Below are 27,675 nucleotides of genomic sequence, written 5' to 3' on the forward strand. Positions count from 1 at the left end.
CTTGTCTTCATTTTCTGGATTACCATTTTTCTTTGTTACTTTTTCATCTTCTCCACTCTAGATATCATCAAAAGTAACAAGTCAAAGTACCTCAATAGAGGACACGGTCAAAAAAAATTGTATTCTAAAGCATTGGCAGGAATAATGCAAGTGAAATAATTTCTAGCCATTTTATTCTTCATCTTCAATTAAAGCAACCCTAGAAATACAGCAAATCAAAATGCTTTTTTTTTTTTTAAATTGAAACATCTCTGCAAACCTCTTTGATTTTAACTTTTATTTTGATTAGTGTAGTTATATCAATAATTAGTTGGTGCCCTAATATTTTTTTGGATCTCACCAATCATATTCTTACTTTTAATTCCATTATGAGTTTGATAAGGTGCTACTGCAACTTAATAAACTTACTGTTAATAAATGAAGTGAATAACAGCACAAAGGGTTTCACTGTATGGATATACTGGTAGTTAGTAACTTATTAAATCACTGGTTTAACAAATTTTGCTGTTAGGGCCCTAATAAAAACCTGCTAAGACACACAGGTTATGGCTAGATTCTTGCTGAGAATTGGAGGAAGGTTGGTTGCAAGATTTGATGCCAACAGTGAACTGCTGCTTGAGAAAGCATCTTTCCATGCATACATGCTACATATCACTCCCATATTTCTCACATTTACATGACTACATTTAAATTTCCTGTTAAAGATTTCATACATTGTCTTTGTATGACTAGTGTATTTTCAAGTGAGGATATTTTTTCTGCTGCAAGGAGGTTACAGAGTAACAGAAGTTATTTTTGTTATGATTTTGAGACACAATGCAGTTTATTTATGGTTAGGAATCAGAATAAAAATGTTGAAGTAGGGGCTTTTTCCTGCTTCTACGAGGCAAAAGAGCTACATTATAAGCTTTTCTCATAAAATATGTCTTGATAGAGTGTTTCAGATATTATATGCATTATAAAATACTATTACATTACAGTAGTGGAACTACAGTATTGTGTGACAAAATGGAAGATAATGACTAGAGAAAATATTTCCAGTGCCCATTTTAAAGTGCTTAAGCACTGTTTTGGAAAAACATTACGGTCTTTATCCTGATATGCTGCATGGTCTGAATGTGCAAAGGAGTTATAAAACTTCTCTGGATAAGCAGCTGAGGGGATACTTTAATGACCAATTGATGGCAGAGATGTCACTACAACATCCGCTTTGTGGCAATGACATTTTTGTGAAGAATTAATGGCAGAGACATGCCAGAGTGCCACTTTGCTCTAGCTGTTCCAGCCTGTGTAATGATACTTTGGATACACTTAGAGACTTACAATATTATGATGGGATCAAGATAAGGCTAACTGAAGTTTGGCATGAAACCTTTGACCCTACTGCATAAAGTCCAAATATGTTGAAGTTGTTTCTGAATTTATTTTGACTTTGAAATAGAATCACAGTAGAACTGAGTCAAAATTCTAAGCTTCTCTCATTACTCTTACTAAAATAATATTACTTAAACTTTGTGCTTAAAATATCTTCTTAAAAGTATCCACTACACATAGGGAATAATTAGAATAGTGATGAATATGTACTCTAAATGCAGGAATGAAGAGGACGCTAAACTACACAGAATAATCTAGATGTTGTTTCCTAATTTTATTTTTGTAATCTGCTGATGTATCATAACATTCAACTGTCTCAGTGATGTTACTATGTCATAACTCATCTAAAAGAAGAAGTAAAGAGTAACTTGAAAATGTTGCCTAGAAAAATGAATTGTATTTCTCTCACAGGTATCTTGTCATTGTTTTAACAGTTCGTAATCTCCTACTGCATATTTTCACATTTGATGCACAATTATTATGTACAAGCAGTGTGAATTTGTTAACTTTATGAAAATGATAGTTACTATGCATGAGTTTCTTCCTATCCCTCAGGACTGAAATGAAAGTGAGATATTGCATCTCTAAAGGCTTCCCTTTAGCAAATTTCATAAGTAAATACTGTAACCAAATGTTTGTTAAATAGGCACTAATGAATACTGAATCATATCTTATCTAATTTGAAGAAAATCATAGCAAAACTTCCAAGAAAGGATGATCCAGCTCTTTAATTTCCAGTGTTAGTCTAGAAGACCTATATGTAGTAATGAATTTGTTCAGAATGTTTTTGGTTTTATTTGTCTGTGACTGTAGACTTGGTGACACTAGAAGACTTCATGTTGTTCTTATGGTTAATTTTTTTTTTTTTAATCAAAGTAGTGTGTTGTGGAAAGTTTCTGACTGGAAAGTTTCCAAAGTTTTCAAAGTTTTCTGAGAGGAATTCAGACGAGATCTGAATAATAAACATTTCTGCTTCCACAACACATATTTGGACATAAATCTTTAATGAAAACAATTCATTATTTTCATCATTGAGCAAAAATAAATGTGAGCCATCAAAAAAACTTATAGTCACCCTTTCCAGTGAATGGCCATGTGATGACAGGGCATGTTGTTAAAAATAAAACCTCTTTGAACAGTTGTCAATAAAATCACTGCTGGTATCAGGAAATAAAGTTTCATGTAACATGACAGTTTATATTTAAAAAAATATATTTTACAATTCCAGTAAAGTCACTGCTTTCTGAGGAAACTTGTATTACTTGCATTAATCAAAATCTGGCTTCAAACTTTCAAAACTTCTTTTACATATTATTTAATTTCCTTAACTTTTGTTCAGCTATTGTAGCACAGGAATTTATTTGATGAGGTGATATGAATCTTGAAAGCCAGGACTAGTACCTCTCAGAGATGGTGTCAGAGAAAAAGCCATTTCACTGAGTTTTTGGAAACTGTCTGGGTGACTTAAGGAATGAGGAGAAACAGAATATTTCTGACTGCTCAGTTAAATTAGCAATTTTAAGTAGGTGTACTAGCCTTTTTCTCTTATGAGGAATGTCTTCTGGCCACATAACTGATCACCATGAACAAGACATGCAGGAACATTTTTCTAGCAGACTTAAGAGCCTCTTCCAGTCCCATGCCACATTGAAGCAAGCACCATCCATATCTCCTAGCCTACATCCTCCTGTGCCAGAACAAAAACGAGTGTAAGAGTTTGATGAGCATACCCCAGCTAGGTTTGCAGTCCAGGTAAACAGTGAATGTGGATTTCTAGGTAATCTTCAGATGTCCAGAAATCTATAAAAACCTTTTCTTGGTTTCATTTTTTTCTCATGCTTTTGCCTTACTCTTACTGTAACAGCATGACAAATACTAATTGCTTACCTTTGTAGGCATTTACAAACTCATTAGTCATCACAATACAACCACACTCAATGATGCAGTGGATGAGAGCAAGCAAAAAACACAGCTCAAAAAGCAAGTAAGACATCCAGATAAACTGAGTGTCCACCACTAAGATCAACAGAGAATTTCCTTTTTTAGTGACACCACAGCTGTACAGTTTCTTTCAGTTCCATTACTATATAATTTAAAAGCTATGGTTTACACAACTGTCTCTGGCAGACTTCAGGCATCAAGGCTAAGCAGCTTCTTCCACACCAACATCTTCAGTACTGTGGGCACTCCTGCACCTCAAGAAAAACATAATGGAGCTAAGAAGGTATGGAGAAGGAGTAATAACCTTAACAGGGATAGATGAGAAAGACTGGTTTTGTTTGAGGCAAAGAGAAGGATGATGGGGTGTTTGAAGGTCTGTAAAATCACAGGAGTGAGTGAACTCAGAACTATTTATTGAATAAGCCCAAAGAGAAACAGCTAGCTCTTAATGAGTTTATCATATCAGTTAAAAGTTTTTAAAAGAAAATATTTTTGTACAGTAGCAAGTGAACTTCTGAAATTTGTTGCCCCAGGAGTCGCTCAGAGGCAGCAGATTAAAAAAAGCTCAGACAAATTTAAAGACAATAGGGCCATAAACAGGTACCAAAATGAATAATCAAAAAGGCACCTTCTAATATTTTAAATCTAATAATTGTGCATTTATAATCTCTCTTATTTCAAGAACTTACAAGTTTTTACAATTTCCATTCTGCTCTTACAATTTTTAATACTGTTGTCAAGAGTTGGTTGGATAAAGCCCTGAGTAACCTGCTCTCACCTCACAGCTGATAATGCTTTGAGTAGGAAATTGCATGAGGATGTCTCCTGAGATCCTTTCCAGCCTGAAATATCTTATGATCTAACTTGTGAGCTGAATAATTTAAGAATTCAGGAAAAATAAGATCATTATTGTTCTAGTGCGAGTAGTCTCCTCAGCAGAAAACCTTCATCAGAGGGAAAAGCACAGCTGTATTGAAAGACAGAGAATTAAAATTAAAATTCTTAGCACATATTAAAGTTAATGGGGCATATTTTGAAACTGCTTAAAGTCCATTCCTGGCCACTGTAATAGTTAAAATGGGTAGAGGATAAGTTTTAACTTGGTGAGATTTCAGGAGCCTAGCTAGAGGGCAAATCTTAGACCATGGAAATGTTCCCGTTTTCATTTGGAAGGGAAGCAGTTGAGCTTTCTTGCTTAACAATAACCTCATTAGTAAAACTTGCAGTGAGAAACTTGCTTGTGCACTGATCCAAGGGTAATGCAAATGGGGAAACCAGGCTGTCCATGAAATGAAATGCTTTCACATCTTGTAGAAACAGGATTCGTAAAAGTCTGTCACCATTTCCCAGAGAAGGGACCTTTCTGCTTTGCCTCTTACCTGCTTCTTTTTCTCCATTTTCATCATGTTATTAAACAGTAATGTTAAAATAGATAAATCATCTGTGTTTCTGCTTCTTAGTCTAGATTTTTCTCGTCTGGGGGCTTCCTGAGCTCACAGTAAGAATTCACAAAATCTGAAAGTGGTTCTTGAAAAACACATAACTGCTTGCCCTTCTTTCCAAGCCCATCCATGAATCCTCACACATGCATTTAGCTGTTGCTATTGCCATATTCAGTTTAGAAAATGGCATCCCACACCCACCTTACAGTAAAAGATAAAAAATTACATTCATATTTATCATCATAAATTAGGTTTTACTGAATTTAGTAGTAACAGTGTCTGTCAATACCCGTATTGCTGCAAACGACTCAGCAGTACAATTCAGTATGCGTCCTGTGAGGAATGAAGGGGAAAAGATTTGATTTTCCCCTTCCCTGCTTAAGTGTTTTTAAAAAGCAAGAATGCCTCCTAATGCTGTGCAGCAGCCCACAGTTTACTCCACAGCCCTAAGAAATTTCATATTATTCATCTACTTTCTTAAAAGCTCAAATATGAGTCAGGTTCAAAGCGATACTGGGTGATAGAGAGGAAACTAACAGATTCTATCACATCCAGAGTATAATATCCCAAATTATCTTCAGTTTTGAATACCAGCATCTGCCCTTGCCATATCAATTGTTCACTCTAAGAGGTTCATGACTGAAACATTTTATCAGCCATTTTATTTCCCCTGGGAGTGAGTTACAAGCTGGTGGTGAAAACTGGTATCTTTCCATTGATTTTAATGGAGCTATTCCAGCTGGCACCATCTAAAAATTTCATGCCTTATCTCAGATTCCACACTTCATATGACTTAGTTCATTATGAAAGCAAAACCTTGTGGGAAGAAGCCATGCCTCTCTGTTCCACTGTCACATTACCAACACTTACAGAAGATTAGATTTTTAGAATTCATGATAAGCTTAGTACTTCAAAAAGAAAAAAAGTTAAAATAATAATACCAAAAAGAAAAAGAAATGTATTTTCCAAGTTCACTTATACAATAAAACATTAGAGAGGAGTGAAGAAATTAATTGAAAGAACCTGTATAACAGCTCAAAATTTACACTTCATTTTTAGGTAACCGCCAAGTTTGTAGGATAAGTGTGAAATGGAAGAGAAATTTGGACATTTTTCAGGCACTTTGACAATTTTCTATGATGTTTTCTTCTGATTCTGACTATTAATGTAGGATTTGTTATTAGGGAAAGCCTTTATATCTGAGACAGATCTCAGATCCAAATCTAAGAGAGATTTAAATTCCACAGCACTGAAATATTAATTTTTCTTGTTTGTTCATTTTAATGAGGTATATATCTCTGACTTAGTTTCCTATAATTCAACTTTAAAAGTATAGGGAGAAAGAGGAGTCTGAGAAGCCACAAAAATAATAGCACATAGCTGAAAGCCAGCTTCATATAAAGTTTGTAAAGCAAGTGGATTAGACAGTGGAAAAGATATTCTGCAGCCTAGAACACAGGCTACAGTGAGGGATAAATTCTGGTTTATGTTCTAACTACTTGAAGCAAAATTAATGAACAGGTTTGGAGTCTGTACTCCTGTCTAAGGCCATACCCTCTAAATACAGCAAACACCCCTCTTTAAGGATGCAGTTATGTTCACATTCACTCCACATCCTTTCTTTCCTTATAACTTCCCTTCACCCCTTCCTTTTTTCCCTCTTCCCCTTCCACACACACTCAGGAACTCAGAGTATAAAGCACTGCTTTATACTCTGTATAAAGGCTACTTCCATCAAGTTAATCAGTACATCTCTTACACAGATGGTGTGAAACTCTTCGGTGTCCCACCCACATCAAACACTCCTCAATGCACAAATTATGCCTCAGCATCTGACCAAAGAATGGAGCCCTTAATAAAAAAGATCAAAATCCTTTAAAATGAAAACACAGCAGAGGAGAAGGCTGAAGTGATGAAGGATACTGCCTATGTTTAACAATTCCGCAACAAAATGGAACTTTCTGATAAAACCCCCCAATGTTCCCTGGCAATATAATATAACACAACCAAGCAAAAAACTCTGACAAAAGGGAAAATGCCTTCTTTCTCTCAAATCATAGAACAGGTTGTGTTGGAAGTGACCATGAATATCCTCTAGTAGTAAACCCCTTGCCATGAGAGGACTAGAGACTGTCACACCAATCTGCTGCATGCAGGTTAAACCTCTAAAGGGTCTAAAAGTGGCTGCAGTCAGAGACTTTCCTGGCATCTGTCCTCGTCAGCTCCCAGCGTAGCTCTGATGCCTTGAGAGGCATGGCTCTTTCAGTAGAAAGCAGCACAAGCCCTTACCCCAGCCACCATCCAAGTATTTCTCTCCACACCAAATCACTTATCAAAGAAGAGGATATTACTTTCTGAGCCAGAAAACTTCAAAGACAGCAATAATTGAATTCAACAGTGATACAAAGGAAGAGAATAAAAAGAGTGATCATATCTCCTTTCAATTTCTGTGTGGTACTCGTGTACAGGGATGTGACTTCCAAACTTACTGACAATGAAGAGAGAGAAGAGGAGGAAATAAAAAACATCAATTGCTCAATGTGCCATCACAGTCAAGAAATTACCACATATCCATCTAACATGTCACCTCCTCCAGAATATTATGTGTAGCATTGATCACAGGGCTTCAAAAGAAGTGTCAAACAGGCAGAGGTTCAGAAAAGGAAGCTCAAATCTCTGAAAAAAAATTCTAGAGAAATTAACGAAGGGGTGGAAAAACGCTCAGTAAGGTTGGAATCATTTTACTTAAAAAGGTGATACAAAAATGTTACTTCTTGTTTTAATTTAAGGACATCAGAATAAAAAAACACATTTACTTATAGTCTGGAAATGGTTAGGAGCTTCTCATCTCCTTGTAATAAATAGGTTTGAAAGAATTCAATTGAAGGATGCTAAATTCATAATAAGTACCTTTTCTTCCACACAGCAGAATAGAACTCACTGTTCCTTGAAGCTACTGAGGCCAAAATCTTAGAGATCCAAAAATAACATATCTCTAATTAACATCCAGAATTCTTGCAAGTGTCAGTAATCTTTGTTTTGATATATATATAAAACTGAAGGAGTAAGGCTAAGAGATTTCTATCCTGCAGGAGTTTAAGACCTAGAGAAATGGAAAGGAAAAGAAAATGTTTCTAAATTAAACATCAATAAAGCATTTTTCACATGGCTATTATAGCCCTTTATTTCCTTTTCCATTAAATAATTCATTCTTTATCTGGGTCCAGTGGAGGGCAGGAAGGATGACTGGAGGACAGGAGCATCTCTCTTATCAGGAAAGGCTGAGGGAGCTGTGCCTGTTCAGCCTCAAGAGGAGATGGCTCAGAGGGGACCTCGTTGATGCCTGAAGAGAGGCTGGCAGGAGGATGGAACAGGCTCTGCTTGGCGGTGCTGAGCAGTAGGACAAGAGGCAGTGGGCAGAAACTGATGCACAGAAAGTTCCACCTGAACATGAGGAAGAACTCTACTGTGAGGGTGAGTGAGCACTGGAACAGGTTGCCCAGAAAGGTTGTGGAGTCTCCCTCACTGGAGATGCTCAAGAACCAGCTGGATGCAGTGCTGTGCCTTGTGCTCTGGGATGACCCTGCTTGAGCAGGGAGGCTGGACCTGACTGACCCACTTTGTCCTTTCCAACCTGCCCATTCTGTGACTATATCTGGTTTTCAAAAAGTTTATTTTCTTTAGGTTTGTGCATTTTGCTTGCACGTGTCCAAACTGGTTTTGCTACAAAAAAAAAAAAAAAAAAAAAAAAAAAAGACATAAAAAAAGCCCCATTGCACCAAATTTCTTGACATTTTTTGTCATTATCATTATTATTATTTCTGAATTACTGCTCATTTCTTAAATGGAAGAAGAAAATATCAATTTTTGGTGAGAGTTTTATATATCCTGCAAAGTCTTATAAAATTAAGTAATTGGTTTTCTAAAAAAAAAAGAAATCAGAAGAAAATAGAGTAGCAAACTTTTGAAGCTTTCCTCTTTATAGATCCTATTTTAAATCAGCTAAAATGAGACCATCTTCCAGTGCAGCTGTTATTACACATAATCAAAATCTTATGTTAACATTTAAGTGGGTACAGTTTTGACTTTATTTCATGCTAAATTTATGAATGCTTCATAAAGTGGCCTCAGTGCCTTATTTCCTTAATGAAATATCATAAAGCTTTGATATAAATAAATAAATAAGTGTAGATCATCTAATTGCCTATTTTAATTTTCTTTTTTAAGCAGGCAAAGCAATCTCAAAAACTTGAGTGGGAATTATAAAGACAGAGGTGTTTTTCCCATTTTTCACCATTAACTTACAAGATTTTAAAAGAAAGGAAACCAAGAACATTTCATAAATGCTATTATATTTTTAATGTTAATTTTTACAACTAAATATTTTAAGGAATAATTTTGAAAATTTTATACATGACCTACGCTAGTCTAAAAATCAAACTGAATTCAGATAGATTTGTTTACCAATATTTTTAAGTGTTTTTACATAGATACATAACAAATCTGCATTGTATTCACTGAATTTATCCAGAATTTCACCCTGCATTGTCTTTGGATAAGCATGTAAGTTTCAAATTATTTGGTCACACTTACATGATAAGAGTTACAAAATAATGAAAGCATGAGAGAATCTATTGTCTCACAATAGCTGCAAATGAGCTTAGATTGGACTACTGAAAAAATCTTCATCTCACTCTAATCAGTTATAAAATTTTCAGCGCAGTGATGAGACCACAGTCTTCAACAGTGCAACATATACATTACACATAGTGGCATAACATGCAATTTGCAATTGGTCCTGTTCAATTCTTTTCATATTACATTGAAATTTATTTCAAATATATGTTTCTAAAGATCTCTAGCTCTGCTTGTTAAATCAGATTTCTGGCTTTGAGCAGCAGTCTTCATTGGCAGACCTTCTTGAGACCTTATTTTGCACCCACATTGCTACTTGAATGACCCATTCAAAATATATCCTGAATATAAGCAGCTCAGGTTTCTGAAACTGTAAAAGAAATACGCTCTGTACAAGAATGGAAATTAATCATGCCTACTTATCTTCTACTTACATTCTAAAACTCACGTTTTCTGACAAATTATAACTCAGCAATTTAGGTACACAGAAATAAACAGGCACCAGGGTGCTCCCACACTAGCAGGATTTCAGTTCAGAATACTCAGAATTGTGAGGTGATAAACTAAACCACCTTTTACTGTGTACTTGAGCCAGATTATGAACATCCAAATTTATTAGTTATTATATCACAGGTGTAAGAGAAGACAAGATTTTTTTTTTTAATGTGGGACTATGGCAGAGCTCCTGCCTTGTTCAGCACCACAGCACCCCACACCACACTCAGAAAGAAAAATATCCCTCTGAGCAAGTTTGGCAAGGGCTTCTCAACCTCTGCAGAGAGAAAGAAGCATTTCTGTGACCACAGGAGGCTCAAAGGGCTTTCAAATTTCACAAATTTTCTGATCATTCCTGCTACAGATAGAGAAAAGAGCTATAGATATCACAGAGAAATAGATACTGTGGGAGAGAAAAACCAGAGTTTTAGCCTGCCAAAAGTCCAAGGTTTGATATGATTGCCCTCTCCAGACATATCAAGAGGCACTGTATCAAAAAGAGAAAAATGTCCTTTCAAATCAAGGATAATGTGACGCAAGAAAAAAAATGGCCATAAATGGGGCATGAAGAACAGAAATCCTTCTGGAAATTCAAAGCTAGTGCCTTGTTACCAAAAGACTGGGAACCCTAATCATCAAATTGCTTTTAATTTTGATAAAACGAGAGAGGGGAGGGCGAGGGGAGGGGAGGGGAGGGGAGGGGAGGGGAGGGGAGGGGAGGGGAGGGGAGGGGAGGGGAGGGGAGGGGAGGGGAGGGGAGGGGAGGGGAGGGGAGGGGAGGGGAGGGGAGGGGAGGGGAGGGGAGGGGAGGGGAGGGGAGGGGAGGGGAGGGGAGGGGAGGAAGGCTTAGCTAACCAGGATATCGGAATATAAATACGAGCATCTGATATTTCATTGTTTACCTCACAAACTACAATTATTAAAGTTGCTGATTCAGGCAAATTTGCAGCCAAGTTGATCCAGCTTGCTAAAGACACCACTGCTGCAATTCATCTGTCAGTGTCTCTATTCTGATGTGTATCATCTTCATCTTTTCAAGGAGCATGCCAAGTAATATAAAAGGCTACCCCTCCTTTACGATATTTTACAAAAAAAAGCCTATGAAGGCAAAAAAAAAGTAGCAGTAGGTCACTTTGTTCTTATGAGAAGGAATCGATAGATGTCACTCTCTTTGATGGTAATGCAGTACAGGAAGATTTGGGGTCTTGAGGACTTTAATTTAAAGCTACAAGAGGTTTTTATAGTGAGCTTTTTTGGTAAGTATTTCACTCCAAGCTTTGTCTTCTAATGTGATCTTTGAACCATTTTTTAAAAATAAATACAAGATAAGATGTTTTATAAATAGTTAATATAGATAAGGCAAGTTTTATATAATTACTGTAGACTAATAGTATAAATTATACACCTTGCTCTCTAGTGGGTATTTTTTTGTATAAAAGCTCCATGTCTTTATGAAAGCACAAAGATGCACTTTTGGATGCACTAGATGTATATAAGTTTTGCAGAAATACAGCAGTCCTTCAGACAGTATTCTAAAATACAAATCTATTCTTTTGGAAATTAGGTTTCTTTTCCGTAAAGCATGCAGCACACAGATTTTGGGGTCAATCATTCTTAATCTTCATTGAAGAAATTAGACAATCAAATTTATTGGATGATCAAATTGATGATCAAAACTAATTAAACGGGAGAGAAATTTTTGCAATGCATGTAAAATTGAGGTCAGAAAGGAAACATGTTTGAAATTATCTGTAAAATGAATGTATGGACATATATCAGGTATTATTAGAGACAGTCAGTTTATTGATTGTATTAATCATATCCAAAGGACAATTCCTAAATAAGTAATTAAACAAGAACAAGACTGGAGACAGAGCCTTCCACTCTGTCCTTCCACTCCTTGGCTCAGTACTCACTATCTTATGGGTCTTTTCCCATGAGACAATCCTTGCCTTTGGCACCTCTCAAAATGCCATTTTAGAAATCACTGCATGTTGTCATAATGCCACAAAGATGTAAAAGTAAACAAATTTATCATTAAAAAGGGAAATCCTACAAAGGAAAAATAATGGAAACATCTCTGTTCAATAGCTAATGCCCTTAAAGACACCTAATCCCGAGGAGTAATTACACAGACATAAATTATGTAAATTTAGGACAGGCAAATAGAGGCAGAGATTTTTTATAATTTTATAACTATAGAGAAAGGTCTTCTGAAAATTGTTTTCCATATCTCTGGACCAAATCTAGAAAATGACATGTTGGTAACATATATCAAAATCTCTGAAAAAAATTAGACATTATAATTGTTAGTCAAATCGTATAATATTCATGCAAATTTATAATTTAGTTTTGAAACTGGCATTCATTTTATGGATACAACTAGTGACTTTATTTTATTTATAACATTTACTGACAAGTTGGAACATTAAAAGCACTCGATGTCACTCTTTTTTATTATTATTCTTCTCTAGGTTGTACAGTATAAAAAGAAAAATTCTACTTTTCCAGCAAATTTTAGATTCATGACAGCACCTCTTTAACACACATTTGTACAGGTGACATATATTGCAGAGAAAATTAAATATGCCATTTGAAACTATTAAATTTTTAGAATTACTGTTTTTACTGTTGAGGCATCTTCTACCCTACCACCAAATCTGAGCTTTATGGTTTCTTTAGCTTGATTTGGAGGAATACTGGTTTAATTCACTATGTCTGATATAAGACACTTGTCATCAGAAATTATCTTAATTGCTCCTTTAAGGTACATTAAAAAGTGTGATTTTGGGGGTTTTGAACTCAGTAGTGAATAGATCTGAATAGGGAATGGGTAAAGGAGTGTCATTTATACCCTTTTAAGAGGAAAAAATCATAAAAAAATAAAAAAAAAAGAAAAAAAACAATCCATAAAGCAATGACATTTTCTATATTGATGAAGAAATATGCACTTCACTTGCAAAGAAGCAAAAGCAAGTTAGCTTCATATTCTCAACAGGATCAGTGAGTGATCAGTTACTTATCAACCAGTAATAATTATCTCAAACTTATTTTTATGAAGTGGATAATGGAATTGGATCTCAGTATCCTATTTTGGATTCTTGGCTTGAAGATTTAAAAAAAATGTAACTTGCTAAGAGATGTACATTTTCGTGCTGAGGGAGCTAAGTATCATTATGACTTAACCACCCGAACTTACAAAATAATTTCGGTCTTTAAAGCCATGTTGGCAACTGTTTCAAATAATTTGTAATAGTTGTAGGTACAGCATTAGAAGAAAAACTGTTGAGAGATGGTACAAGGAAAATATTAAGACGGTAAAACCCATTAACATTACATAATTTCAAAATCAAGTATTCAATTCAAAGAATATATTCAAATCATAGAAATATATAAAAAAGACCAATGCAAAGCACCTGGAAATTACATACTAAATTTTTTTTTTTTGCTGACAAAAGTCATGCACCTCTCTTGATGCTAAATTTTACACATGGGGAGAAAAATAATGACATTTATCTAAAAATACATTTTTCAATCTTGAAAACTAAGTCAAGTATCCCTCTCAGATGATAAGTGGAACAGAAGAAAAAAATAAACAAGTAATTCTTTTCATTGCTTACAAATTCTATTTTTTAATGAGCCTTTAGGTGTATTTTGAAAGACAACAAGCTTTTAGAGGGACTGGCATAAATAATAAAGTCAAAGTGATACCTGCCATCAATAGCCCCAAATGCATGTCTGATTTTTCTACCTTCTTCTTTCCCCATCTTAACACATTTACCAGTGGAGTAAGTGCCCCAGCTTTTTGGAGATCTCCTGATTTTATTAAGAGCCAGTCTAACATTAGAAAGGAAAGTATAGCTGTTAGAGCAGTATTCCTATACTGAGACACAAGAGACATGAAGGAAAGATATGAAGGAGGGATGTTTTTTTGTGATGGAAGGAATATGCTCCTCCATTGTGGTACAATCTGACTTCATCAATGTTACAGCTCTTTCAGCTGAGGATTAAGCTAAAACAGCATTTCTCTCTTTAGTCAGCCTTCTTCTCTCCTTTTCTTCTATCTCCAGTCAGAGAAACTATTCTGATCAAGTAACTGACAGAACTGTGAATGAAGAGGAAAAATGGTCTAAAGAGTAATGTATTGATTCATTCCCTCCTATCAAAGGTTTGGCTAATCTTATACCATCTGACTGTTTTAGCTGGAAATTCCCACTTTACCTAACATTTAGTGATGTTATATATTCATGTACGCATATCACTTTACCAGGATCACAAAGTTCTTTCCAAATAGAATGTACACCATGCCAGAATCTTTCCAGGCCCAGGAATCATAGCTAGCTCTAAGGTGAATTTTCAGGGCTATAGCGATTTTACACAATATTTTATAATAGAAATTGAAGGTTGCATCTACTTTGAACTGCAGGTGAAGTTCAGTAAGGAGAAAATAATTATCCAAACTGGAATTGGAAGAGAGTGCCAACAACTCCATTCTTGCAAAACAATACCGATATGCTTTTGGTTTTGTCACTCATGTGAAAAGCGTAATCATATTTATCATATGGAGTTCCTTACTCGCTGCTGATCCATAAATCCAAAATTTACTTCAATCAATACAGGGCTTTATTTAAAAACTCTCAACAATTACTTCTTGTCTTTTTTATGGTTTTCTACCTTGGTTTTACCAGAGGAAAGCATACATCTTTGATTTCTTTTTTCCTTTCTTTTTTTTTTTTTTTTTCCCAAGGAATCAGCCTGTTTGATTATAAAACTGGAAAAATATAGTCCCAAATGTTTTTTTTGCCAATGAAAAAAACATTTTAGAGGCATCTCAGAAGATGATCCCTGTTCTCTGCAACAGCACTAATGTTTTTTATGTGCAAGGAACAAGTTGTTATTTTCTACAAACACTGTCATTTAAAAGACCTTGACTATCCATTAAATAAATATGCCTTTTGTTTGCCTGGACTCAAGAATCATTCCTTTTATCTGTAAGCAGAGCCTTTGATACTGATGAATGCCCTTTAAGAATTTTACATGTATATTTCACAGTGACCCACGTGTTAAAATCCCATAGGTCACTGAGAAAATCATAATTGTAGTTAATCTCAAAACTAACTAAATCTTTAAACATTACCAGTAATTATATTGAAAAAAAATAGCTTCTTGTTGTGACAGTAATCAATAAAAGATACAGGTGTGTTTTTGCAGTTCCTTTCTGTCAGTTATTCTATCTGAATTAGATATATCCATGGCAATTATCCTATAGATCATAAGAAATACTGAAGCTACAGCCTGAATACAGGCAACATGCATTATTTAGAGACAGGGCTTTCAAGATGTGAGTACTAAATAACTGGAACTTCCATACCTTGTTTCAACTCGAGAGGGAACAACGGAGAGAAACACTTACCTCATCATCTGCTCAAAGGAGATGAAGAAAAATATTTCTGTGTCCCTCAGCTATTTTCTGAAGACTTGAGAACAGCTGCAAAATAGGTCAGAAATAGAAGGAGTTTGTAACTTTCTTATTAACCAAAATCAGAAGAAACGTGTTTCCAAGGAGGTAACACATATCAGAATGAAACATGCTGAGGTTCTTCAGCAAAAGCTCACAATCATTTCCATCAATCCCATCTTCTGATTAGATTGTCTCACCATGAAGAAGCTCCTGCAATCCACTCCTTCTCTTTAATTAGTGGGACTAGGACCCAGCAGATGCCCTTTATGCCCTTTTTTCCTATTGTGCCAGGTCATGACAGCACTTGGAAGCTGGTGCAAAGAATGCTCCCAAAGGAGCTGTCTGTTCAGGGATTCACCAATTAGAGCAAGAGGATGGAGCACAGAAGATAGACTATTATGAGTTATTACAAAACTATAATAGGTGCTTCTGCCTTTTGTAGCATTTAACACAAGACATTCATTATTAAATATTATTCAACTTTTCTGTACAAGAATTAGGATCAATATTACAGTAAACCAAAAGACTATAACAAGCTACCTCTGTGATTGTCCTTCAAGATTTTTAAATATTTTCCAATCACATTAAACTAGTCTATTACCTTAAACAGTTACTGCTACAAGTACTTTTCTTACCACTTTCTCATGGCCTTGGCACTCTCCTAAAAGAACAGGGCAAATTTTAGCAAAAAGTTATACATAAAATCTAATCAGCCCACCACTGAGTTCAAATAATTGTAAGATGTAGAATAGGACTGAGTCAGGGTCTTGACCGACTTTGCTTAATTGTTCCCACTGGAATCAGAAGTAAAATTCCTACTCAACTCTCAGGGAGTGGAATTAATTTTAGTAATTTAATTTAATTTTAGCAGATTAACTACAACCGCACCTTTCCTCCTGCATTCTACATTTTATTCTAACTGATACATTTTATTTTAACATCTACATTCTATTCTAACTGCTCTCCTGGCCTGTTTTTCCCTTAGGGTCAGTTGTGCTCTTTGTTCTGCATGTTTCACTCGGACTGTCCCTACCTAAACTCACTTTTTAATTCATGTTGATATTTGTACATTAAACATCAATACATGACTATGCAGGTAAGGGGATTTTTTCAGTTATCTTCAGTGTTTTTCTTGTTCTCGTATCTCGTCAACAAAAACTATATTAGAGTAATTAACAAGCAACACCCATATCAAATTTCTTTGTCACTGACAGGTGAATTCTGAAACTTAATGACAGAGGATCTGACATGAAATGGATAAAAATTTAGATTATCAATTCTGTTCCCTAGGTTTAAATTAACAATGAATGTAATAAAATCAGCTCAATGACTGTTTAAAATATTTTTCTTCTAAATAGAATGTGTTAAATAATTCTAACTAATCTAAATCCCAGAAGATTAGCCCTCTGGTACAGATTTCTGGGCTCTGCCATATATTTATCTTACCTAGACAGTGTTACCACTGGAACCTTTCTTTAGCCTCTTGTGTTCTCTCTTTTCAGTTTAGAATGGTGATACTTCAATATAAAAAATCTTCATTTTGCTGGCACTTTTGATTCTGCCTGTTCAGATATACACTTCAACGCAGCAATCCTTAATTAATTTCCATGTTTCAGTTTTAGGTTCACGTTTTCCAAAAAGAAAAAAAATGTCTCTTTTGGGCTTGACTTCATAAATGCAAATGATTTTCCTTGCATTCAGCCTAACATTTTCTAAAATGTTAGTCTGAATGCAAGAAAGTAATTTTTCTTTGCAATTACATTGCAAGTCTCATACATGTCGCACACTAATCTTCATTTCATTACACAACTGCAGTTATACAAAGTACTTTAAATCACAAAAACAATGATTTGGATGTGATTTCATGCAACATAACAATTGCATCTACAAAACATTTCCTATTTATTATAAATGTACTCTAAATGGATTATTTTTGGAGCTACAACTAGAAAATGTGCTGTTAAGACATTACTTTCTAATAAAAAAAATCTGCAGCATGTATGCCTTTTTTTTTGTCTAGTACATAGCAACTGAAATAATGTTTTATGTAGAAGGCTTGTTATATTCTATCACCTCTTGTTCACAGTAAGTAAAGTTGAAGTAAAGAGTGAGATTGCCCTTACCTTCAGATCCAGCAAATAAAGAAATGTAGCACTTCAACTGATAGGAGTAGCCTTTGCTTGAACTAACCCTAGCAATTTTCTGTGGATCTACTGGTAGTCAAAACTAAAGCCCTCCATAGATAAGTAATTTCCAGACCTAAGGTAAGATTTGGGAGAAATTAGAAAAAAGGTTCTCTGGAATATACTCAAGCAGGACATTGCAAGATGTGTTAGAGTGAAATTTATAACCACAGAATGAAAATCGAGATGTTTATTCTAAAACAAACTTAGACTGGACTCAGATTAGGGATATTTTTGTTGACATTTTTTATCACACTCTAGACCAGACCTGAGTGATAAGCATTTAAATGGTGAAATTCAAAGCACAAAAGGCAGGCATTATAACAAATATGTCTCAAAATCTGTACCAGAGGTTTTAAGATAGATTTCTATCAGAAAGTTTCAAATTAACTACAGATAACTTTCTGTAAATTCTTAAACCCAAGAGAAAACAAATACAGGTTTTTAAATATGAAATTAATTCCAAAGCACTGCAGAAAGAAAAGAGTAGAATATTTTTTTCAGATTGTTACCAGCACTAAATATTGTTATTTGCTGTCTTTATTAACATGCTGAAACAACACATTTATGAATGTTAGAGATCTTTAAAAAATCATGAGGTTTTGAGGACAGCATTAAGTTGTTTGATAGTCTGTGTGTTTGCTTTTTGAGTTTTTCTTTAAGAATTATCATTTTTTACATCTCAATGAAACTTGAAATAGATGTATAGATTATGAGGCTAACATGGGGCAAGAAAGAAGCTAAGAGAACTGAAGCTGACAAAACTCTTGGGTCAGTAAGCTCAAAGAAGATTTAGGGCAGAATATGATGATACATTACCACACAGACAAAAGGGTATCTGATTTCACAGTCTTCTGACTAGCTCTAACTAGGGTGATAAAAGTGGTGAACCTTTTTTGTTGGCCTTCTCCACAGGGTGCAAACTGAAAAAGGAAAGATTAAAATGGTATATTTTTATCTAAATGCCCTGGAGTTATTTTATTTGTGGGGATTAGAATTGTAGGAAACGTTCAGAGTCTGTGTTGAATCTTTATCAGTAAAGAAAGCACAACAAACCAGAAGGGTAGAGATGTTGAGAAAAGCAATCTCTAAAATTTATGATGAATATCAGAGTCCAATGTTTTTCAGCCCAACCTTTTGCTGTTGCCACTGCAACATACAATCCTACTGGTAGTTATCTTCAACAAACACTCAATAAGAAAATATCCATGCAGAATGGGACTGTGTTCATCAGCAGTTTTGCTGGGAAGTGGCTTGGAAAGAGGGCAGGTAAATCACCATTGGTCAGTAATCAAATGCCAAATAGCTACTGAGGACAATTTCAAAAAAACAGTCTTGTAGATTCTTGCTCTTTATCCAAGTCTCTATTTGGTAGTGAGAGTAAAAGCTATTTTAGGGCATAGTTCTAGCAGTGGAGTCCTGTAAATCTCCACTTCATGGCCATAAAAAAAATTCAAAAGCTAAACATGGTAAACCACTTACTTATAATAAATATGTTATTTACATCAACTAAGTTCTGTCAGAATCTATCACACATTCTACAGTGTGACAAAGATCTATTGAGCATTATCTGCTATATGTAAAATAAACTATCATGACATGGCTTGGACAAAATCCTCAAAGAAAGATAATCTTCCATACCAGCTACCCATCAGTTATTTGAGGCTTAAGTGCTCCAAAGGTCATACACATTCTCCTTTAATGAGGAATAAGTTACCTTATGCACACATCTGTTCTTACTCAGTTAATGAACCTTCTCCTCAATTGATTAACTTGTTGACATATAATATCTTGAAGACCTTACAAGCTATATGTCAAATGGTGTCATGAGCACATATAAATGAGCACATATAAAGAAACACAGTGCTGGCAGGAGTGAAATACAAACTTCAGGGCCAGAGAGCCTGACACTTGATAATTTCTAGCTCCAGCCTTAAGAAAAGATGGTTTTTGATATCAGCCACAAGTGTTATTGAATCTATCAGCATGAATTATAGAATATAATACTGTGCAATCATAGATGCAAATAACCAAGGTGACCTTGACACACAACTGAAGTGATAAGAATAGATTTATTCCATGACCTTGATGGTTGGAGGATTTCATGAGCAAGCTGGGGCACATACACTGCTACGCTCATTCCATCTTAGAAGGGACAAAAAGCATGTGTGACCTGCTCCTCAGACTCAACATATCAAAGGGTCTGGCACATGCACAATTTACCTCTATGATTTTCTCTGTGCTTTTTATGACCTTTGCATTGATCTCTCTCCCAAGACAGGAAGCTCAAGCATGTCTTGGAGAGGGACTCTGAGTCTCTGTAAACACCTATGTTATCTCTACACAGAAATTCTGCTTCTCAAAACAGAGAATAAGCAGCACTAGGCATAATATATGGTTTCCTACCTTGTTATGTGCCAGGACTTGGCATTCCCAAGTCCTCGAGTAAATCTACTATTCTCCTTGCCATTCTCTACTTTGAATTCTTCCCCCACAACAAATGCTATTATCTTTGGGAAACAAATGAGAAGAATTTTTTAAAAAGTGAACAGGGTTGCAAACAGTGCTGCAGAAGACATAGAAACAGCATCTTATAATCTCCACAACTACTATAATTTAGGAAGGCAAAAAATCAGAGAAGGAATTTACAGCCAAGGCAGCTGCAGTGAAACAGGTGGGCAAGGTGCACCAGCACATTTGAAAGCTGCACAAAAAAGTGCAGGAAAAGAATAACAAAATATTCTTTGAAAAAAACTCAAAAGAACATCTGTACCTTGTGGTCATTCAGGCAATGAGTGAATGCTTTTTCCATAAAACAAATATACTCCCAAGAGTCAAGGTGGCATGAACACTACAGATCTAACTGAAGTGTTTGGAAAGGATATGACACCTCCAGAACCTCTCATTTCTACCTTGCTGTCAGGATCATTCAACAGCAAGACACTTATCATTTATCCATCCCAGACTCCAGGCCTACTGTTGATTTAAGTCAATTGATTTAAGTCAACTCAATTAACTACTCACTAGTTAAGATCTACTTTGAGTCTCTGTGGAAATATAAGAGGGCCTAAGAGCTGTGAAAATCCTTTTAAGCTGGCTTCTCAGTGGGGGCCCCACAACAGAAATGAAAGCTGAAAGTGTGAATACACTATTTTAGTGGGGCACAGATCAGTCCAGTGGAGGCTACTGATGTGTAGAGTCTCAAGCTACCAAATTGTCCTTATTGGGAACAATAGGTCAACTGCCTCAGGAGCACATCAGGTAATGGGAATTGCTGTCCTAATATGATGTGCTGGTTCTCACTGAGTTTTGAATGGTAGAAACATTTGCAGTGTGCAGCAGTCTGTTATACAGCTCCTTTGATAATTCAGCAGGAGCCGAGTGCAATTGCTTCATACAAAGGCAAGATGATGGGCCATTAATCAGTAAATCGGTGCTGTCAAGGTAGAGGAGTGACTTTTTTTAAGGTATTGAGGATAGCTAAATACCTCATATTAGCCATGCTATTTCTTCAGTTGAACTTCCGGACCAAAAACATATGCTTTTGAAAGTCTGAATGGACAAGAAATGCAGGAAGAGTCTACAAAAGTGTTTTTCGTATGTTGAGAAATTATGTCACAGGCAGATTCCTAGGAATGTTTACAGAAACCCAACACCTGCAGTCAGAAATAGAAATAGTAGAAATAATAGAAAGTCATTCAGGTATTACTGGATGCCAGGATACTCAGAGTACCAAACCACAAAATTACACATTAACTTCATAGTAGTTGGTACCTAATTAAAGCTGCCAAAATAACCATTTAGACTAATCATTGTTTTGGATGATTATCAAATAAACATCAAAACTAAAAAACAGTATAAATCCAGTGAAGAAGCACCTATCATGAGCTTTAGGTTTCAGCAAGACCCAGCAGAGAGTGAGGATTCTCATTACAGTTATTTATACATTAAAATAATCCAAGACATATGATGTTAATTTCCAGACCTAAACTATTATCTTAAACTAGAGAGTTCAATGCTTAGCAACCTCTCCCACTGGTCTCATAAACCAGCCACTTGTTTACCTATGTTCCATGATTTTCTGTGCTATCTGAAAGTCACATACAAGGGGAGCACTGCTCACAGTGGCTGGTGGTGCCCAACAGCATGACAGCACTGTTGGTTTACACATCATTCCTTCAGAACTGAGCTGACACTGAGAAGGAACATCATAGGGGTAAGTTACCCTTTGCTGCCATGACACTGGCTATCTCATTATGAGATTTAAAAATGCTACAAATCTTTTTTAGATCTTATAAAAATATTTCTACAGAAGACAGCTGGGCAGAATTGTCTGATCTGCATTTTGTTTTTAAATTAACCACTGCACTGAATTCAACCAATTCAGGGTTTTCAGAGCTGATAAAAATGCACCTAATTTTATTAGACACCTTTTTTTTTTTTTTTAATGTAGGAAATCTGGACACAAAATAAGGGTAAAATGGAAAAGACCAAACTACAGGCTTACCTTGTGGGATGCAGGATTGCAGGAGCCCAGGAGAGCTGATCTTTCGATCTATTGCAAATGTACTTTCCTGCTGTGTGCAAGGCAGAGTGCTAGGTGACACCAACAGTGTCACAGATGGCATAAAAAACAGCATTACACATTAGCCACTTTTGTTCTGTTAATGAAGGTGTACAACACCTAGCTTGGCTGTGTTCTTGACAAAATCTATGTTGTCACAGCAGTAACAGCTTGCAAGACTGTTGCATTCTTAGATATGACACATATACTCTTACCATCCTCAGGTTAAATTCAGAGTTACTTATATTGTGCCTGACCTGATTTATTATTTCTTTCCTTATTATTACTATTGGGCTTATAAACATCTAGAGTTTAAGTTCTAAAACACATTTTACTTTCTTTTGCTCCCTGGACATCCAGCTTGTAAATTAAAAACTAATACAGCAGCTCTTCATTCCATTCTGAAGAAATTAAAGTTACAGCATCACGATTGCAGTTAGTCATTAATCAATTTCCAAAAATTTTTTTTTCATTATGTACATGGAAAAAAATCAAATAATAGCAAAACAAATAGGCAAAACCCACAGTGAATGGAGAACAACTGACATTTGATTCTGATAATTAAAAATACTGAAGAAGAGTTATTTATCAAATTATGGGGGGGGAAAAAAGCATTGTGTTAGAAGCCAAAGTATGAAGATATATTTGCAAGAGAACATATTAAAAAAAAAAATCTATTCCTGTTTTTTTCATAATTCAGTTTTCAACAGGAATAGTCCCAAAAAAGGAGGGAAGCTCCAATTATAGGGCTGCAAGCAGCATAAGATTGAATTGCCTCTAGAAGTGATAGGAGTTTCACTGGATGCATAGACACTATCAAGTCAGTCTTCCTCAGTATAATGGCACCTGCTGACAGACTTTATTAAACTACATTCTATCTTAACTGCTGGTGAATTATGGTCTGGGGTACAATGATAGGTGGTATTTTGTACTCAGTATTTTCTATACATCACTGCACTGTCATTGGTTTATTATAGTGACTGATTTGATTTAGCAAAGTGTGATGATTTATTGATTATTTTTTTAATTCCTAGACTATATTTCAGTGGTTAGTGACACATTCTGTTGTCATTACCTTCAGCTAATTAGCACTTCTGGATTTATTTTTTTACACAACTGACTGAAGGTGAAGCACAACAGCAGCAGAGAATTGCTGCATCCCTGGACATGCTTAAGGTCAAGTTCAATGGATCATTAAGGAACCTGGTCTAACAGAAGGTGTCTCTGTCCATGGTAGAGGGGATTGGAAGTCAATGATCTTTAAGGTCCTTTCCAATATAAATCATTCTATGATTCTATGACGGATGTGACACAAATAAGGCTGCAGTTCAAATGCTTTGGACTGAATTTAAACCTGGTATTTTAGGAACTGGAATTCTTCTGGAGAAGCAAAGATCCACTGAATATATCACATCTGAATATGACTTCTTAATATTGAACTATGCTGTTCTTGTGGTTTTGGTTTGTTTTTATTTTTTCTTACATATCTGCACTGCCTAAATAAAATTCACCTCAGCACAGTAGGTCAACAAAGACTATGAATTGAGTCCCATTCAAAATATCACTATAACCTAAATGGTCTTTTAATAACCCTCTATAGAAATGAAAATTCTTCTCCCCCACCACTCTCTGCCAATCTCTCTCTCTGTATATTTAGAGATGTACTTTTCTGAAAAATAAATATAGGATTTTTCATGTTAATTCATATAGCAGGATAATCTAGGACCAAGGGCATCCAACAACAATGATCAAACAAAATGCTTAAACAGGCAGGTTTGGTATTTGACAGGGGAACAAAAGAAAAGTGTTAGCAATATCTTGAAAAGCATTCCTGTCAGTAACAATAAGAAACCTGTCATCATGACTAGTAAATACTTCATAGTGAAGATGGTTTATATCTCCCTCCCTTTTCCACTTGCATCTGTCTCATGGCATGAACTGCTGATCCCAAAGGAAATATGATCAAAGCCTAAGCTTTGAGTTTTGCATCTTATCTTCCATACATACTGTGTCATTTTCTCTAACAGTTGCTGCAACTGCATTGTGTTATGTATTATCTTTTCTTTCAAGAATGTCTATGAATGGGTTGTTACCTTATGTTTTCATTATATTGCTTTTCTTCTGTTAAATCTTAAACTGGCAAGAAAAATAAGTGTAATAGAAGCTCAACTTACTGTGATCAAATGCCTTCTCTTTCCCATTCTTGTTTGCTCAGTCTTATTCAATAAAGGTACAGCATCACAGTCAGCTTTATAACCTCTAGGTATTTTCCTCTAAAGCTGCAGGATGGCCACAGGCAACATGCTTAAATCCACAAGCAGTATCAGATCAGTAGAAAACACTTGATACACCAGCTTTATTGATTTTTTTTAAATAAATATTCCACTGATATAACATTTTTCTGCATAGATAACAAATAATAGATATACTTTATTGCAGCATCATATTCTCATCTGTGTTTATATGTAACATTTAGGACATTTTATAGACATAGGAAACCTTGACCTTGATTTTCAAAGTTACTTGTAATATTTAAAAGGAGACAAGCAAACAACACATTTAGGCCCATAGCAAGATTTTTAATCACTATAATATACTCTCTGGTTGTGATGGCATGACACCTTTAATCAAAGCCTTTTTAAAATTATTATTATTATTACTAGATTTATAAATGAGAAGGAAAAAAGCCACATAAAATGAAAGAAAACAAAAATAAATTATAATAGGGAAACAAATGCTTTTGTGATTCCTTTCTTATGACATGAAATGACAGGAAAGGAATTAGAGGTAATGCTATAATTTAACAAACAGAAGAATGGCCAAGAGACTTAGTGTTTTAAAGCTACTGGTAAATTAACTGAGAATCAGTTGCTGAACAGAAAAGACCTCAAAACATTGCATGTATATATTTTTTTTGTTTAGAAATGTTAATTTAAATTGGAACGGCTTCCATAGTAGGACTACTACAATGATTAGATGACTGTATTTTTTTTTTTTCTTTAGTTGAAAAATAGATTAAAAGAACTTGGCTTGTTTAGTTTATAGAAGTAAAACAGAAAAGGGAAGCTGATAAAGTCTGCAAATATTGAAGGAACAGGAGCAAATATTAAGATGAAAGAAGAATTATTACGGTTATGAGAAGTAATTGTCTATGGTCATGCTAAAATAAATTCTGCTTATAATAACTTAATAGCAAAGAAGTGTACTTTCCAGGCCTTTACAGACAGACCTTCTAAAATGGAAATTAAAATGTGGAGGGCACACTTGTTCCCTTTGCAAATGAGAGAAAACCTGGCAAGGGATCATGGAGCCTAACAGAAAGCTTGAGTCTTTCCTAGCCATCTTTTTATCTCAAAGGTAAAAAGAACAGGAACAGAACTGTTGTTTGAATAGCTCATCTCTTCTGCTTTAATCTCATGGAAAATTACTGTTGATGCTTCTGCCTCTTGCTGCAGATCTCAGGTTTATCAAAGTGCATTGAAAAGCACTTTATTAACCGTTATGAGGGGGAGGTAAATATTAACTAACATAAATAGATGTGAAAATGTAAGAATAGGGAAGGGAACCGAGCCTCAAGTACCTCAAGAAGCCCACTCTGTTCTTTATATCACCTTTTTTCTCTCCTTTTCTAGCTGTATCCATGATCTGTAATGTTAATCACCAACCCTTCCTCTCTCCCATACATGTGTGCTCTCAAAGATTGGTTTGATGTTAGGGGGTCAGAGCTACAGAAGGAACCAACACGAACACATCAGTCTCTATCTTACACCCAGTGCTAGAAATCTGTTACAATTTGCTAGTCTGACAAGGAGAAAAAAAACCCCCTTCTTTCCTTCTAATCTGTGAGCAGCTGACAAGTTCCCTTCCCTCCTGCTGTGTGGTGGTGTGTGAGGCTGTGATAGAAGTTACCCATCCAACTCAATGTTAGCCACAGCTGATGTTTACTTTCCAGGGCAAATAATCAATTATCAGCTCTACTAAATTTTCCAGTCTAAGCATCTCTGTTCATATGCCTCACAAAAACAGAAGGAGAATCCTGGGGTCATAGAAACAGATTGCACAAACTAATTTATGGAAACTGAGACATAAACCACTGTAAAGCAATAGTGTGCAACTTTACTGAAACAGAAGGAAAGTCAAACAAAAATGGGGATTTTTTGAGTCTGGCCTAATAACTGACTTCCTCAATACAATAATTATCAAAGACATCCAGGCAATCATTCTCTTTCTTGCCATATTTTCTATCTATTGGAAACTGAAGTAAAATCAAAGTGCTGAATTAATTTTTTTTTTTTTACCATTAGAGACTAATGAAGTAGCATTTCTAATTTTCTAAAAGCAAACGAAGAAAAAGAAATAGTAGTGCAAAAGCACTGTTTATATAGTACAGTCCCAAAAAATCCTCTATATAAGAGTATGAACAAACTCGGGGTATAATAGACTTAGCTGTTCATGCAATTGTATAGGAAGTATTTTCTTTTCCCTAAAGACACTCTTAAAAAAAAGAAACCATAATTTAATTATTTTTTAAATTAATTTCTTTCAAGGAGCTATAGCATCTTATGTTGTTTACTGGAGAAGAAATTACTTTTCTAACTTAGTCCATAAATAATGGTACATAATTTATTTTAACATGGGATAAGATGGAAAACATAGCATATAGGGCAAATATGCCAGGAATAGATGAAAATTCAGCTGGTTTTTTTTTTTTTTTTCAGGAAAAGAGAAAGCACATTTCCTTTGCATATTTTTTGACATTAGCTTTATGAAATCTTTTCTGGATAAGTGATTTGGACTAAGACAACTCTCTTCCCCCTTCAGTTTACCTCAGTATTCATTAAAATTATTTTCTAATTGTCATTCCTGTGTCTCTGAGCATTGCAGCTGTCCAGGATACAAAATGCCAGAAGTTAATTTACTGCTCTGCTTAACTAAAGTAGAATTTACCATTGAAGGTAAAAGAAAGATCTCTGTTAGCTACCATGAAAAATAGCAAGATGTTTGCATTTTTGTTCAAAAGTGCCCTTTCTTCCCCCAGATTTTCTATAACCTGCTGGACACATTTTACAAAAGGCTCAAATTTCCTCATGCAACTGCAAAATTATCAGCTGCTGGTATTTCACAGACTTCTGCTTTAATATGGACATCATGTAAAAAATGTGGCTGAAATTGGTATATAGAAAAAAAGGCACATTGCTTGGAAACTGACAGATTGAAAAAAACTCTCCAATACAAATAAGTTTAGAGTCCTATATTGCAATCTTATTTTCTGTGTTGAACCTCTCTGTCCTTAACAATAGTGAAAATGCATCCATATGAAGGCTGGAAGAAGATACAGCAGGAAGGCTTTTACCTTTACAAATTATTTTTACACCTTACCTTTACAAGTGTCTATCCAATGTTTGATATTTTTCAGAATTACTACAGTTTCCTTTTCTTTCTTGCTTTGAACAACAGTCACTAAACAGGTGGAACAGGATGCTACTCACAAAGAAACATATAATGAAAACACATGGCAAAATACAAGCTGTCAATAGACTCTCTGCATCATGTTTTTGTTGAACACTGATGATATTGCAT

General features: G+C 35.2%; 1 long non-coding RNA gene across 1 annotated transcript in view; it reads right to left on the minus strand.

Annotated features, from left to right (window-relative positions):
- The window catches only part of LOC140683959 (uncharacterized), a 117,446-nt gene that overhangs the window by 70,046 nt on the left and 19,725 nt on the right, over positions 1-27,675 (minus strand). The window contains exon 3 of the long non-coding RNA XR_012055656.1: positions 15,301-15,375. This is a non-coding gene — a long non-coding RNA (uncharacterized lncRNA). The remainder of the gene's footprint in view (positions 1-15,300; positions 15,376-27,675) is intronic.

The sequence above is a fragment of the Taeniopygia guttata genome, chromosome 4, assembly GCF_048771995.1.
Source record: "Taeniopygia guttata chromosome 4, bTaeGut7.mat, whole genome shotgun sequence".
Taxonomy (NCBI): domain Eukaryota; kingdom Metazoa; phylum Chordata; class Aves; order Passeriformes; family Estrildidae; genus Taeniopygia; species Taeniopygia guttata.